The sequence below is a fragment of the Babylonia areolata genome, chromosome 23 (assembly GCF_041734735.1).
Source record: "Babylonia areolata isolate BAREFJ2019XMU chromosome 23, ASM4173473v1, whole genome shotgun sequence".
Lineage (NCBI taxonomy): Eukaryota > Metazoa > Mollusca > Gastropoda > Neogastropoda > Buccinidae > Babylonia > Babylonia areolata.
Window position 1 is genome coordinate 1,463,505 of NC_134898.1, and position 16,390 is coordinate 1,479,894.

The 16,390-nt window shown below is 47.0% G+C and overlaps 1 protein-coding gene and 1 long non-coding RNA gene across 3 annotated transcripts in view; one reads left to right on the forward strand and one right to left on the reverse strand.

Moving 5' to 3' along the window:
* Positions 1 to 261: 261 nt before the first annotated feature.
* Positions 262 to 16,390, reverse strand: part of LOC143297873 (uncharacterized) — a 20,482-nt gene continuing 4,353 nt past the window's right edge. Inside the window, exons 2-3 of one of the 2 annotated variants that reach the window (XR_013057320.1) lie at positions 15,754 to 15,819; positions 262 to 405 (exon numbers count right to left, since the gene is read on the reverse strand). This is a non-coding gene — a long non-coding RNA (uncharacterized LOC143297873). The remainder of the gene's footprint in view (positions 406 to 15,753; positions 15,820 to 16,390) is intronic. The other variant, XR_013057319.1, reaches the window with a different exon arrangement.
* Positions 4,028 to 16,390, forward strand: part of LOC143297871 (tubby-related protein 3-like) — a 144,285-nt gene continuing 131,922 nt past the window's right edge. The window contains exon 1 of the mRNA XM_076610399.1: positions 4,028 to 4,124. The gene's annotated coding sequence lies outside the window, so the exon portion shown is untranslated. The remainder of the gene's footprint in view (positions 4,125 to 16,390) is intronic.

Genomic DNA, 16,390 nt, shown 5'->3' on the forward strand with positions numbered 1-16,390 from the left:
CTGTGGGGGTGGGTGGGGGTCGATGGGGTGTCAGTCTGTGGGGGTGTGGGTGTGGGTGTGGGTCGATGGGGGTGTCAGTCTGTGGGGGTGGGGGTGGGGGTCGATGGGGTGTCAGTCTGTGGGGGTGGGGGTCGATGGGGTGTTAGTCTGTCGGGGTGGGGGTGGGGGTCGATGGGGGTGTCAGTCTGTGTGGGTGTGGGTGGGGGTCGATGGGGGTGTCAGTCTGTGTGGGTGGGGGTGTGGGTCGATGGGGGTGTCAGTCTGTGGGGGTGTGGGTGGGGGTCGATGGGGGTGTCAGTCTTTCTGGAACACTGGTTCTGACTGGACGTTCTGCGCCGTAAATCGGTACTCCTGTTCCCGGCGATCTCCACAGATGTCTTGATACTGCTGTCTTCTGGTCAGGATCTGAAACGAGGCAGAAAAAGATACATGGAATATGTATATCTTCGTTTTTTTTCTTTTTTTGCGTTTTTTTTTTTTTTTTTTTTTTTTTTTTGGGGGGGGGGGGGAAGGGGGGTGTTTTTTTGTTTTTTTTCATTCATGGGAAGCGAGAGGCAAATAAAGGAGGAAGAGACTGGTAAAGAAAGAAAGACAAATGGGAAGATGTGTGCAGTGTCTTTCTGATCCACAGTTCACCACTGACCAGGGTTCGAAGCCCCGTTTCAGCATGGTGTTGTCATTGACTCCGATTGACCTCACCCCACCCAGGTGTTAATGGGTACCTGACTCTGATTGACCTCACCCCACCCAGGTGTTAATGGGTACCTGACTTCAGTTGACCTCACCCCACCCAGGTGTTAATGGGTACCTGACTCCGATTGACCTCACCCCACCCAGGTGTTAATGGGTACCTGACTTCGGTTGACCTCACCCCACCCAGGTGTTAATGGGTACCTGACTTCGGTTGACCTCACCCCACCCAGGTGTTAATGGGTACCTGACTTCGGTTGACCTCACCCCACCCAGGTGTTAATGGGTACCTGACTCCGATTGACCTCACCCCACCCAGGTGTTAATGGGTACCTGACTTCGATTGACCTCACCCCACCCAGGTGTTAATGGGTACCTGACTTCGGTTGACCTCACCCCACTCAGGTGTTAATGGGTACCTGACTTCAGTTGACCTCACCCCACCCGGGTGTTAATGGGTACCTGACTTCAGTTGACCTCACCCCACCCGGGTGTTAATGGGTACCTGACTTCGATTGACCTCACCCCACCCAGGTGTTAATGGGTACCTGACTTCAGTTGACCTCACCCCACCCGGGTGTTAATGGGTACCTGACTTCAGTTGACCTCACCCCACCCGGGTGTTAATGGGTACCTGACTTCGGTTGACCTCACCCCACCCAGGTGTTAATGGGTACCTGACTTCGATTGACCTCACCCCACCCAGGTGTTAATGGGTACCTGACTTCGGTTGACCTCACCCCACCCAGGTGTTAATGGGTACCTGACTTCAGTTGACCTCACCCCACCCGGGTGTTAATGGGTACCTGACTTCGGTGGGTACCTGACTTCGGTCAGTCGGGGAAGATTAGAAGCAACGGAAGGAGAGAACTGGGCCCCGCCTTCCTGTGCCGAGCCCTGGACACAGTGAATATGAGTTCACTGTCCCTGTAGTGACACAAGGAGGTGGGACCTTGACCATTCAACCAGTCAAGAACAGGCCAGGTCTAAAGGTGAACGTTCCAGTCGAAGCAACCAGTTCAACGTGTGTATTGTACAGGTAACAGGTCGTACAACCGTCAAACGTAGCCCTTCTGTTTTTGAAGGCTTTCTCCGATTGGTTGCACCAAACAGATCGTCCACTCATTCTCTTCAACGTTTTTTCAACGTTTGAAATAGCTGGGGTGGCTGGGGGCAAATGCGAACAGGAAAGTCTAACTGCGAACGATGGCTTTGGGTACATGTGGACAATGTAGACAGAAGCCGGTCTTCAGCTCACAAGACAGAACATATTATTGGAACATCGCACCAGACTGTTGTATTGTTGGTTTTGATCTCACGCACACACACACACACACACACACACACACACACACACACACACACAACATATTATTGGATCATCGGACCAGACTGTTGTATTGTTGGTTTTGATCTCTCTCTCTCTCTCTCTCTCACACACACACACACACACACACACACACACACACACACACAACATATTATTGGAACATCGCACCAGACTGTTGTATTGTTGGTTTTGATCTCACGCACGCACACACACACACACACACACACACACACACACACACACACACACACACACACACACAACATATTATTGGAACATCGGACCAGACTGTTGTATTGTTGATTTTGATCTCTCTCTCTCTCTCTCACACACACACACGCACACACACACACACACACACACACACACACACACACACAACATATTATTGGAACATCGGACCAGACTGTTGTATTGTTGATTTTGATCTCTCTCTCTCTCTCTCTCTCTCTCTCTCTCTCTCTCTCTCTCTCTCTCACACACACACACACACACACACACACACACAACATATTATTGGAACATCGGACCAGACTGTTGTATTGTTGATTTTGATCTCACACACACACACACACACACACACACACACACACACACACACACACAACATATTATTGGAACATCGGACCAGACTGTTGTATTGTTGATTTTGATCTCACACACACACACACACACACACACACACACACACACACACACACACACACACACACACACACCATATTATTGGAACATCGGACCAGACTGTTGTATTGTTGATTTTGATCTCTCTCTCTCTCTCTCTCTCACACACACACACACACACACACGCACACACACACACACACGTACACACACACACACACACACACACACACACACACACACACACACACACACACACACCATATTATTGGAACATCGGACCAGAATGTTGTATTGTTGATTTTGATCTCTCGATCTCTCTCTCTCTCTCTCTCTCTCTCTCTCTCTCTCTCTCTCCCTCTCTCTCTCTCTCACACACACACACACACACACACACACACACACACACACACACACACACACACACACACCATATTATTGGAACATCGCACCAGACTGTTGTATTGTTGATTTTGATCTCTCTCTCTCTCTCTCTCTCTCTCTCTCACACACACACACACACACACACACACACACACACACACACACACACACACACACACACACACACCACCGCTCACAAACAACCAGTTGAAAGCATTCATGAGAGAGAGAGAGAGCACGTTTATGACCCGTGCTAGCTTTAGCATCAACTTCACGTGCAAAATAATATTCATGTAGGGTGGATGTGCTGCATCTTGATATGTTTTTTACGAAGTGAGTTCTCCTACTCTTTCCTTGTAGAACCAATATCATCAGTTCTCAGTTAGCTTTAAAAGAGACCAGGCAACAGCAGTGTGTGTGCGGGCCTCTGTCAACCTGATAGGGTGAGTGAAATATATCATACTTTACAGTAAGCATTTCTAGCATTGAGAAATTGATACCAAAATGTAAATGCTATTTGTATTTCCTTATTGATATTATTCTATCAGTTTACTTTGAGTTCAGATGTAATGCATTTGAACGGATTTGCAATTATTTCGAATAACCGAGTTAATCTTAATTGATATGTAACCTCAACTTACGTTTTGAAGTTTCTAGGATTTATATAAATATCTTTAAGAAATTAGACAATTTCGAATCGGGAAGCAATTGCTCATTTCAATTAATGGGATAGTTTAGTCTTATCACACGTTTGTAACAATTGTAGATTCGTGTGAAATATTTGGTAAAGTGATGTTTGGAGTGAATGAACGTAGATAGACATTACTGTACGCTTGCTTACGAGGACTTTGTTGTTTTGTCCACAGGGTAATCATCATTTATTTATCTATTTCCCTCCTTTCACGAGGACAGTCCCTTGCCCTTTTACCCCCCGCTCTCCTGTTCCCTTTACCCAAGTCCCGATATGTTCCCCGTCTTGTCCTGAATAAAGCCTTGACAAAAACTGGTGCTGACGTGGTGAGAGAACCCTGCCCAACCGGCGAATCATGACAAATCCAATCAACTGGATCATTCTCTTCATCCATTTGGAATGCAGGTATGTGTGTGCCTGTTTCCATGCTGCCTGATATTGAAAATACACAAACAAAAAAGTTTTTTTTTAACTCTCTCATTATTCTGGGGGTCACACCGGACTGTCAAACTGACACCTGGAAACGGAGTTGCTACTCTCTCTCTCTCTCTCTCTCTCTCTCTCTCTCTCTCTCTCTCTGTGTGTGTGTGTGTGTGTGTGTGTGTGTGTGCGCGCGCGTGTGTGTGTGTGTGTGCGTGTGTGTGTGCCCTCGCGCGATTTTACGTCTGTCAAGCAAACAAAAGCAAGGTACACCAAACAGCTCTTCTTTGCACAATTAGTCAGTGAGTCAGTGAGTGAATCTGTCAGTCCGTTCGTTCGTTCGTTCGTTCAGTTGAGTTACTCACAGAGGCGTCACTGCGTTCGGATAAATCTATATACGCTACACCACATCTGCTAAGCAGATGCCTGACCAGCAGCATAACCCAACGCGCTTTGTCAGGCCTTGATTGGTTGGTTGGTTGGTTAGTTTGTTCGCTCGTCAGTTAGTTAGTGGTTGGTTGGCTGGTTAGTAATTTTATCAGATATAAAAGAATCGCATATTTTAATAACGCTTCAACGTTTATACCGCATAGTAACTATCTTGAATTCAGGTGTCTGTGTTTAAAAAAAAAAAAAAAAAAATTTCTTTAAAATGCCTGCCTATGTGTGCGTATGTGTTTGGGTAGCTGTTAGATACACATGTTAAAATGTATGTATGCAGCGTGTGTGTGTGTGTGTGTGTGTGTGTACGTGCGTGTACGTGCGTGCGTGCGCGCGTGCGCGCGTGCGCGCGTGCGTGTGCGCGTCTGCGTGTGTGTGTGCGCGTGCGCGCGCGCGTGTGTTGTGTGTAGTCACATTTTGGTGTGTGTATGTAACATAGATATGTTTTATGTTAACAAAAGCGTTTTTGTAAAGCACCTAGAGCAGATTTCTGGTTAGTGTGCTATATAAGTATCCATTATTATTATTATTAAAAGAAATATTTAAATCATTGTGACAGCTATTCATTTCACCATACGTCTAATGTTTCTGTGCATGGCACGACAAAGCTGCTGAACATAGAATCATTTGCATCGAACAGTAGTACCGTCAGTTAAAAAAAAAAAAATCAAACTGTATTTTTGAGAGATATGTAGATAATTCATGCTTAGTGCAAACAACAAAGGATCATTTACCGAACCCTGTGGAACACAAATATTGTTTGGCTGTGTGGGCTAAGGGTACAGGTTTGGGGAGCTACTTGACATAAAACATGTATTTGAATTCATTATTAATTTTGTTGTCTGTTGAAGAAAGGAAGACAGAACGATTTTACTGCAATAGAAGATGGTTCATGAATTGCCAGTCTTAAAGAATTTCGTTATCAGGGAATCAAAAGCGTTTCGGAAATCCACTAACAGAACTTCACAGAGCTGTTTATTTGTGTGAGATATAGGGGTGGAGGGGGTAGGGTCGTGGGGGTGGGGGGTGGGGAACACAGAGAGAGGACAGAGACAGAGGGACAGACAGAGACAGACACAGAGAGACGTGTGAACAGAAAAGAGAATTTGAAGAGCTGCCGAACTTTCAACAAAATGTCTACGTCTGAACACATCTTGTAACATGCTGCACAGCTGGCAGGTAGAGGGAGCAAAGCCTGCAGTCTTTGTGCCATTCTTCCCTTAAGATCTGTCCTGAAAGGGTCCACTTCACTGATCAATGGCATCTCTCTGTGTGGCGGGATAATAAAAACCCGCACTTGGGGAGCAGTGTCGTTCCACTTGGTGCTCGGAGCTGTAAACATCCATTGTGCATTTGCTTTTCTTGGCTGAAAATAAGTTCAGAAAGGCTTCATTCCCCCCACACATATTTGTACCCCCCTGGGAAAAATCTGAAATATATCATGGACGGCGCCTTGTGCATGTGCTTGTAGGGAGAGTTCAGGGGGGGTTGGGGGATACGTTTTTGTAATATCATCTCATAACATATGTGGGTTCTTTTACGTCGCCCGGGTTGAAGTGCTTGCTGCACACAACACCTCTGTTATCATCTCTCACATACCAGACATATGCTCTCTCTCTCTCTCTCTCTCTCTCTCTCTCTCTACACACACACACACACACACACACACACACACACACACACACATATATATGTATATATCTACACACACACACACACACACACACACACACACACACACATATATATAATATATATGTATCAAGAGAGACAGACAGACAGATACACAGACTAATCAATGTGGGTTCAGTTCTACATCAGCCGATAAGTTAAAATGACGACGGGGAACACGGCCCACAAAACATCCCGGGGGTAAGTCCTACTGGGGGGAGGTAAATGCAGAACGTTACACCGCTGAGGACAGCACGCGCGCCCTTGAACAGGTGCTCGGGGAGAAGGAGGGTAGGGGTGGGGATGAGGGGGAAGGGGGATTGAAACGACGGGATCTGAGCTGATTTAGACTTACGTGTTGTGAGAGAGGACAACTCATTTTGTTTGTATGTCTGTCTCTGTCTCTGTCTGTCTGTCTGTCTCTCTCTCTCTCTCTCTAAACCATCTGCGTTTGAGTCTCTCTCTCTCTCTCTCTCTCTCTCTCTCTCTCTCTCTCTCTGTCCCACACACACTTTCGTAACTTTCTTTCGTAAACGTCTTGTTTTTTTGTGAAGATAGATAAATGTGTACACATACATATTTTTATTTTGTCTGAATGAACACTTTTATTTTGGCGGTGCGTTTTGGCTTTATTTCGCTGACACAAAATCCCATATTTATCCTTACATTTCAGAAAAAAGAATATACTGTAACAATATTTTTTGTTTCCTTTCGCTGAATTTTGATTTTTTTTTCCTCTCTTTAGATAAATGCGTGATTAAACAAACCGACCAACAAACAGGAATGCTGTAATCCACTCATTCTTTTTTTACCCAGCAAACCAAATTCCGTCAGTTCGTCCGTTTACGCGTTCACTCGTCAGCTGGGTCGTTTATTCGTCCGTCCGTTTTTTGGTTGGTTGGTCTGTTCGTTCGTTCGTTCATTCTGTCCCAGCTGTATCTCGGCTCTGGCTGACATTATCACCCTGTCTCGGTGCCAGATTTCATAGACGACTGCACGGGGTTATATTGAACTGATTTTACCCAGAGGTTATATTGAACTGACTGTACCCAGGGGTTATATTGAACTGTCTGTACCCAGGGGTTATATTGAACTGACTGTACCCAGGGGTTATATTGAACTGACTGTACCCAGGGGTTATATTGAACTGACTGTACCCAGGGGTTATATTGAACTGACTGTACCCTGGGGTTATATTGAACTGTCTGTACCCCGGGGTTATATTGAACTGTCTGTACCCAGGGGTTATACTGAACTGTCTGTACCCAGGGGTTATATTGAACTGTCTGTACCCAGGGGTTATATTGAACTGACTGTACCCAGGGGTTATATTGAACTGTCTGTACCCAGGGGTTATATTGAACTGTCTGTACCCAGGGGTTATATTGAACTGACTGTACCCTGGGGTTATATTGAACTGACTGTACCCAGGGGTTATATTGAACTGTCTGTACCCAGGGGTTATATTGAACTGACTGTACCCAGGGGTTATATTGAACTGTCTGTACCCAGGGGTTACATTGAAGTGTCTGTACCCAGGGGTTATATTGAACTGTCTGTACCCAGGGGTTACATTGAACTGACTGTACCCAGGGGTTATATTGAACTGTCTGTACCCAGGGGTTATATTGAACTGACTGTACCCAGGGGTTACATTGAACTGTCTGTACCCAGGGGTTATATTGAACTGACTGTACCCAGGGGTTATATTGAACTGTCTGTACCCAGGGGTTATATTGAACTGACTGTACCCAGGGGTTATATTGAACTGTCTGTACCCAGGGGTTATATTGAACTGACTGTACCCAGGGGTTATATTGAACTGACTGTACCCAGGGGTTATATTGAACTGACTGTACCCAGGGGTTATATTGAACTGTCTGTACCCAGGGGTTATATTGAACTGACTGTACCCAGGGGTTATATTGAACTGTCTGTACCCCAGGGGTTATATTGAACTGACTGTACCCAGGGGTTATATTGAACTGACTGTACAGATGCCTGTCAGCAGCATAACCCAACGCGCTTGTCAGGCCTTGAGTGCATGCTTATATATTTGTTTACCTGTTAGAGTGGATTTCGTTTTACATACTTTTTGCCAGAGGACAACACTTTTGTTGCCATGGGTTCTTTTTCAGTGCGCTAAGTGCGCTCTGGACACGGAACCCCGGTTTATCGTCTCATCCGAAAGACTATACGCTCAGTTTTGATTTTCCAGTCAAACTTGGGAGAAAGGGCGAGAGCGGGATTCGAACCCAGACCCTCACGGGCTCTCTGTATTGGCAGCTGAGCATCCTGACCATTCTGCCACCTTCCCCCTGTGTCAACATAGATCAGTGTCGCAAGGTGAATCCGTGGCTTTGTTGAGCTGTCTGGATTGTAATATCTTTGCTGTTGAACGAAAAGAACGTGCTGTTCAAGGGGGCAGGTCGATAGGAAAGCTCCCCTCTCCGCCCGCTGCTGACATGTCGGCACACCTCCCCAAGGACTGTTTAATCTCAGATTCCTTCTTCACCAGACTCTGGCTCTGTGCCCCGTGCCCTGCCCTCTGTGGCAGGAAAGGCGCGTTCAGTACAGGCCGTGGTTAAGCTCAGCGCTCAGCGTGGGGTCCAGGGATCGAGTCTTTCCAGTCACCTCAAAGTTGCAATGACAAACAGACGAAGACACCCCGGTTGTCTGATACAGGTGTTTGATCAGTGTGACAACGGTATCAACGGTATCACGAGAGAGACAGAGAGACGGAGAGACACACACACAGACACAGAGAGACCGAGACATACACACAGAGACAGAGAGACGGAGAGACACACACAGAGACAGAGAGACGGAGACACACACAGAGACACAGAGAGACGGAGAGACACACACACAGAGACGGAGAGACACACACACAGAGACACACAGAGACGGACACACACACACAGAGACACACAGAGACGGACACACAGAGACACACAGAGACGGACACACAGAGACACAGAGAGACGGACACACACACAGAGACACAGACGGAGAGACACACACAGACACAGAGAGACGGAGAGACACAGAGACGGAGAGACACAGAGAGACGGAGAGACACACAGACACAGAGAGAGACAGAGAGACGGAGAGACACACAGAGACACGGAGAGACGGAGAGACACACAGACACAGAGAGACGGAGAGACACACAGACACAGAGAGACGGAGAGACACACAGACACAGAGAGACGGAGAGACACACAGACACAGAGAGACGGAGAGACACACACACAGACACAGAGACGGAGAGACACACAGAGAGACGGAGAGACACACAGAGAGACGGAGAGACACACAGAGAGACGGAGAGACACACAGAGACGGAGAGACACACACACAGAGACACAGAGACACACACACAGAGACACAGAGACACACACACAGAGACACAGAGAGACACACACACAGAGACACGGAGAGACACACACACAGAGACACAGAGAGACACACACACAGAGACACGGAGAGACACACACAGAGACACGGAGAGACACACAGACACACAGAGAGACGGAGAGACACACAGAGAGACGGAGAGACACACACACAGAGACACAGAGAGACACACACACAGAGACACAGAGAGACACACACACAGAGACACAGAGAGACACACACACAGAGACACGGAGAGACACACACACAGAGACACGGAGAGACACACACAGAGAGACACGGAGAGACACACACAGAGAGACACGGAGAGACACACACAGAGAGACACGGAGAGACACACACAGAGAGACACGGAGAGACACACACAGAGAGACACGGAGAGACACACACAGAGAGACACGGAGAGACACACACAGAGAGACACGGAGAGACACACACAGAGAGACACGGAGAGACACACACAGAGAGACACGGAGAGACACACACAGAGAGACACGGAGAGACACACACAGAGAGACACGGAGAGACACACACAGAGAGACACGGAGAGACACACACAGAGAGACACGGAGAGACACACACAGAGAGACACGGAGAGACACACACAGAGAGACACGGAGAGACACACACAGAGAGACACGGAGAGACACACACAGAGAGACACGGAGAGACACACACAGAGAGACACGGAGAGACACAGAGAGACACGGAGAGACACACACAGAGAGACACGGAGAGACACACACAGAGAGACACGGAGAGACACACACACAGAGACACACAGAGACACACAGACACACAGAGACACACAGAGACACACAGACACACAGAGACACACAGAGACACACAGAGACACACAGAGACACACAGAGACACACAGACACACAGAGACGGAGACACAGAGACACAGAGACGGAGAGACACACAGAGAGACACACAGACACAGAGAGACACACAGAGAGACACAGAGAGACACACAGAGAGACGGAGAGAGACACACAGAGAGACACACAGAGAGACACGGAGAGACACACAGAGACACAGAGAGACGGAGAGACACACACAGAGACACGGAGAGACGGAGAGACACACACAGAGACACGGAGAGACGGAGAGACACACACAGAGACACGGAGAGACGGAGAGACACACACAGAGACACGGAGAGACGGAGAGACACACACAGAGACACGGAGAGACACAGACGGAGAGAGACACACAGAGAGACACACGGAGAGACGGAGAGAGACACACAGAGAGACACACGGAGAGAGACGGAGAGACACACACACGGAGAGACACACGGAGAGACGGAGAGACACACACAGAGACACGGAGAGACGGAGAGAGACACACAGACGGAGAGACACACGGAGAGACGGAGAGACACACAGACGGAGAGACACACGGAGAGACGGAGAGACACACAGACGGAGAGACACACGGAGAGACGGAGAGACACACACGGAGACACGGAGAGACACACAGAGACGGAGAGACACACAGAGACGGAGAGACACACACAGAGACACGGAGAGACACACAGAGACGGAGAGACACACACAGAGAGACGGAGAGACGGAGAGACACACACAGAGAGACGGAGAGACACACAGAGAGACGGAGAGACACACACAGAGAGACGGAGAGACACACACAGAGAGACGGAGAGACACATAGAGAGACGGAGAGACACACACAGAGAGACGGAGAGACACACACGGAGAGACAGAGAGACGGAGAGACACATAGAGAGACGGAGAGACACACACAGAGAGACGGAGAGACGGAGAGACACACACAGAGAGACGGAGAGACACACAGAGAGACGGAGAGACACACGGAGAGACGGAGAGACACACATAGAGAGACGGAGAGACACACACAGAGAGACGGAGAGACACATGGAGAGACGGAGAGACACATGGAGAGACGGAGAGACACATGGAGAGACGGAGAGACACACACGGAGAGACGGAGAGACACACACGGAGAGACGGAGAGACACACACAGAGAGACGGAGAGAGAATCGATTGAGTCAGTAAGGAGGAGACATGAAGACAACGAGAGACAACAGAGATGACAGAAAGTGAGAGGAGGAGAGAGACCTGAAGACAAGACTGAACGCTAGGTCGGTTTCAGCAGAGTGACGGAAAAGAACAACACGAAAACAAATTAACACGGAGAGACGAGAGGGGAGACACATGGAGGACGGGAGAGACAAGAAGAGACGGAGACAGACAACGAGAGGAACGAATGAGTGAGAGACCCGGATAGACGGATAAGGACACCGGAAGTCTGAGAATCACCGGGCCTGCGAAGATACAACAGAAACGAAACACCTCAACCCCCCGAACACACACAAAACGTGTCATACAGAACACAAGTTACCAACACACACAAGACACGGCAAGAACACGGAAACAAGAGCCACGAGAACACACCCGTACCGGAGATACACACACAAGAAAACGGGCACACACAAGACACAAGACACACAGAGACACGAGACGACACAGCACGGAGAGACACACACAGAGACACGGAGAGACACACACAGAGACACGGAGAGAGACACACACAGAGACACGGAGAGAGACACACACAGAGACACGGAGAGACACACAGAGAGACACGGAGAGACACACAGAGAGACACGGAGAGACACACAGAGAGACACGGAGAGACACACAGAGAGACACACACAGAGAGACACACAGAGAGACACGGAGAGACACACAGAGAGACACACACAGAGAGACACACAGAGAGACACACAGAGAGACACACACAGAGAGACACACAGAGACACGGAGAGACACACACAGAGAGACACACAGAGACACGGAGAGACACACACAGAGAGACACACAGAGACACGGAGAGACACACACAGAGAGACACACAGAGACACGGAGAGACGGACACACACACAGAGACACACAGAGACACGGAGAGACGGACACACACACAGAGACACACAGAGACACGGAGAGACGGACACACACACAGAGACACACAGAGACACGGAGAGACGGACACACACACAGAGACACACAGACGGAGAGACGGAGAGAGACACACACAGAGACACACAGAGACACGGAGAGACGGACACACACACAGAGACACACAGAGACACAGAGAGACGGACACACACACAGAGACACAGAGAGACGGACACACACACAGAGAGACGGAGAGAGAGACGGAGAGACACACACAGAGAGACGGAGAGACACACACAGAGACACAGAGACGGAGAGACACACAGAGAGACGGAGAAACACACACACACACACACAGACACACAGAACGAGAGAGAGAAATCATTGCAGTTTCAGTTTTTCAAGGAGGCGTCAGACATGCAAACCACATCTGCTTAAGACAAACAGATGATGACAGTTATGTGAGGTGGGAGAAAACGACAGATACCTGACCAGCCCATAGACTCAACGCTATGGTCAGGTTTTTACAAGCTATCAAAAGCTGCAGGAAAAAAAGTTAAAAAAAATACAAAAAGCACAATTAAATTAAGAGAGAGAGGGGGTGAGGGGTGGGGTGGGGGGGAGAGACAAAGACAGAGAGACAGACAGACAGAGAGAGGGGAACAGACATAGAGTGAGAGCAGGCCTGTATTTGACAAGGATTAACGGAACCAGGCTGAAGTCTGATCTATTCGCGGGTCCCCTTTGCCGCTCCACAGATTTATCAACACGCAAAACGAACATCCTCCCTCCCTCTCCACCCTCAACCCTCCCCCCCCCCCACCCCCCCACGTTGTCATTAACATGAACACAGGTTTCCACACATCTTACAACAAGAACGTGCACACTAAAACGGAAAACATAGAGCCTTCATACGCATACGCATACACACACACACACACACTCTCTCTCTCTCTCTCTCTCTCTCTCTCTCTCTCTCTCTCTCTCTGTCTCTCTCTCTGTCTTACATACACACACACGTTAACACAAACATGCGCGCGCACACACAAAGACACAGACACACAGAAACACACACACACGCGCGCGCGCGCGCGCGCGCACACACACACATACATGTAACAAGGTGATATCGAAATATTTGCTAAACTAACACACAGAGAGACACATAGACAGAGAAAGACAGACAGACAGAGAGAACTACAGACAGATAGAGACCGAGACCGACAGAGAGACAGAGATATGTGATCAGGGGGAGATAAGATTGCACCGGATCCATGGGCTGCGACACATCAAGCCAACCACTACGGAATTTTGTTACATTTTCAAAATGAGTTCTAACTGAAAGTTATATATGAATGCACGCGAGCGAGTGTGTTTGTGTGTGTGAGAGCGAGCGAGCGAACGTGCGAGAGAGAGAGAGAGAGTATAATAGCATGATGATAATAGTTATCATCATCACCATCATCATAATGATAATATCATTTTCGTCACAACCACTTTCTTTTTCCGGTTTCTTCTCTCTCTCTTTTTCCGGTTTCTTCTCTCTCTCTTTTTCCGGTTTCTTCTCTCTCTCCCCCCCGCCCCCGCCCCCCTCCTCCTTATCGGTATAATCATCATTATCATATTCATCTGCTCTGTGGAATCTTCTTCTTCATTTCAGTAACAGAATTTCACACGATGGAAAAACATTTCATTCCTAGTGTTTCGTTCTTACACGTACAGCCACTTTCGACAATGGTGTTGAAGGCTGAGTGGCTATGAGTGTAAGTGTTTTACTAGTAGGTCAGTGCGGGAGTTGTTTGGGTTCTCAGGGTGACGTTTACCTAGTCAGTGCTGGTCGGTGTGTGAAGAACAACAGACTTACCCAGGGGATCAGGGGACCAAAGGGAGGTTGGAGCAGCGACCTGACGTTTGTTTTAATTAATTAATCCCTGCCTGTTTGGGGTGTCGGTGGTCCCCCCCCCCCCTGACTTTCTATACAATAACCATTTGTGTTTGTTTGGCTTGTGTGTGTGTGTGTGTGTGTGTGTGTGTGTGTGTGTGTGTGTGTGTGTGTGTGTGGACGGGGGAGGAGCGGGGTGTGTGTGTGTGTGTGTGCGTGTGCGTGTGTGCGTGCGCGAATCACTGTTCCCATTTGAAGAAGGCGCTTAACTGTAAAAAAAAAAAAAAAAAAAAAAAAAAAAAAAAAAGATGGTACATGAATACCGTTGGTGATGAATTTAATTTTATAAGGGAGTGTCCAATTTTTCTAATATTCGTAAAAGATTATTACCGGATAGATTTGTAAATTGTTTTCTGCAAGCAAACGGATTTTCCGCAGACTTTCTGAATTCATTAAAACTTGCAATGTGGCATCAGATACTTTATACAGTAGAAGGAATGTTAACCCCTTATGCTATCTTAAGTGAAGCAAACGTTATGATAATCCTGCTTGTGTTACTGATTATGTTGTTTTCTGAAATCCTCCATGCCCCAATAGGAGTCAAAGGTTATTTCAATCTTGAGCACACTGGTGAGCAAGTAAAGCAGTTGATTTTTTTTTTTTTTTTTAACTCTGAGATCAAACCAAAACATTATTTTTGTAAAGTCATCAACTATTACCACCACTGTCATAAACATTATCATCGTCTTCATAACTGTCAAAGTCAGTATGATTTAATTTTTATTTCTACGCAGGAATGTTAATTCACTTACTTTCTTTTCATTGTTATCTCATTTTACATTTATTTCTTATTTTTCATTTGTTTACTTCATAACGAATTACCGATCGTCGTTTTCCTCATCGTCACCGTAACAGTCACCATCAGTGTAGTGTTTCTTTTTCCTTTGGGAACATTGTTTAGCTGTCTATCTATCTATCTATCTATCTGCTTCAATATTCTTACTTACATACTTACATACTTACATACATACATACATACATACTTACTTACTTACTTACATACATACTTACTTATTTACATACTTACTTTCATACATACATACATACTTACTTACTTACATACTTACTTACTTACTTACACATTTCGCAGCCAATTTCTCAACCAGTAGAGCCAAACGATAGACCTCGGGTACTTTGACACGTCATTGACAAACGAGCAACACACACATACATACAGAACATGAAGCTCACCCCGTATTGCCGATGACAGAGAAGTTGGCCGTGTGTATCAGTGGGTCAAACGGCCGGCAGTCACACCTGTGAAAAAGCCAGACGACAAGTGAAACACCTTCCCTCCACCCTCAAGGAGCTAAGCCCCGCGAATTATCAATCCACCCTAAGGATCTTCAACTCTCTTCAAAGCCCTTGCTTTTTTGGAGCCGTCCAGCACGACGTCTTGTAGCGTAGTGTATATCTCGTTAGCTTTAGATTTGATTGTGCGCTTGGTTTTGAGGCACGGTGACATTCCACGAATATGTTGTCTGTTGCAGTTTTCAGGTTTATCTACCAAGGGGCAGTATGTCTGGTTTTAAATTAATCAAGCAGCGCTTTATTTTCAAACGTATCACGATACAAGTACACTAATTCAAACTTAAACTGGAACCTGCCATGAATTCGACAGAACACCTCCCCCCCCCCCACACATATATATATATATTATACATAAACATGTGTGTATATGTATATATATAAGTGTGTGTGTGTGTGTGTGTGTGTGTGTGTGTGTGTGTGTGTGTGTGTAATATATGTAAAGTCATATATATCCATAATCTAAATATAAAACATTAGGATATGGAGATTTTCGGTAACAAGCTCCCCATGTCTAGAA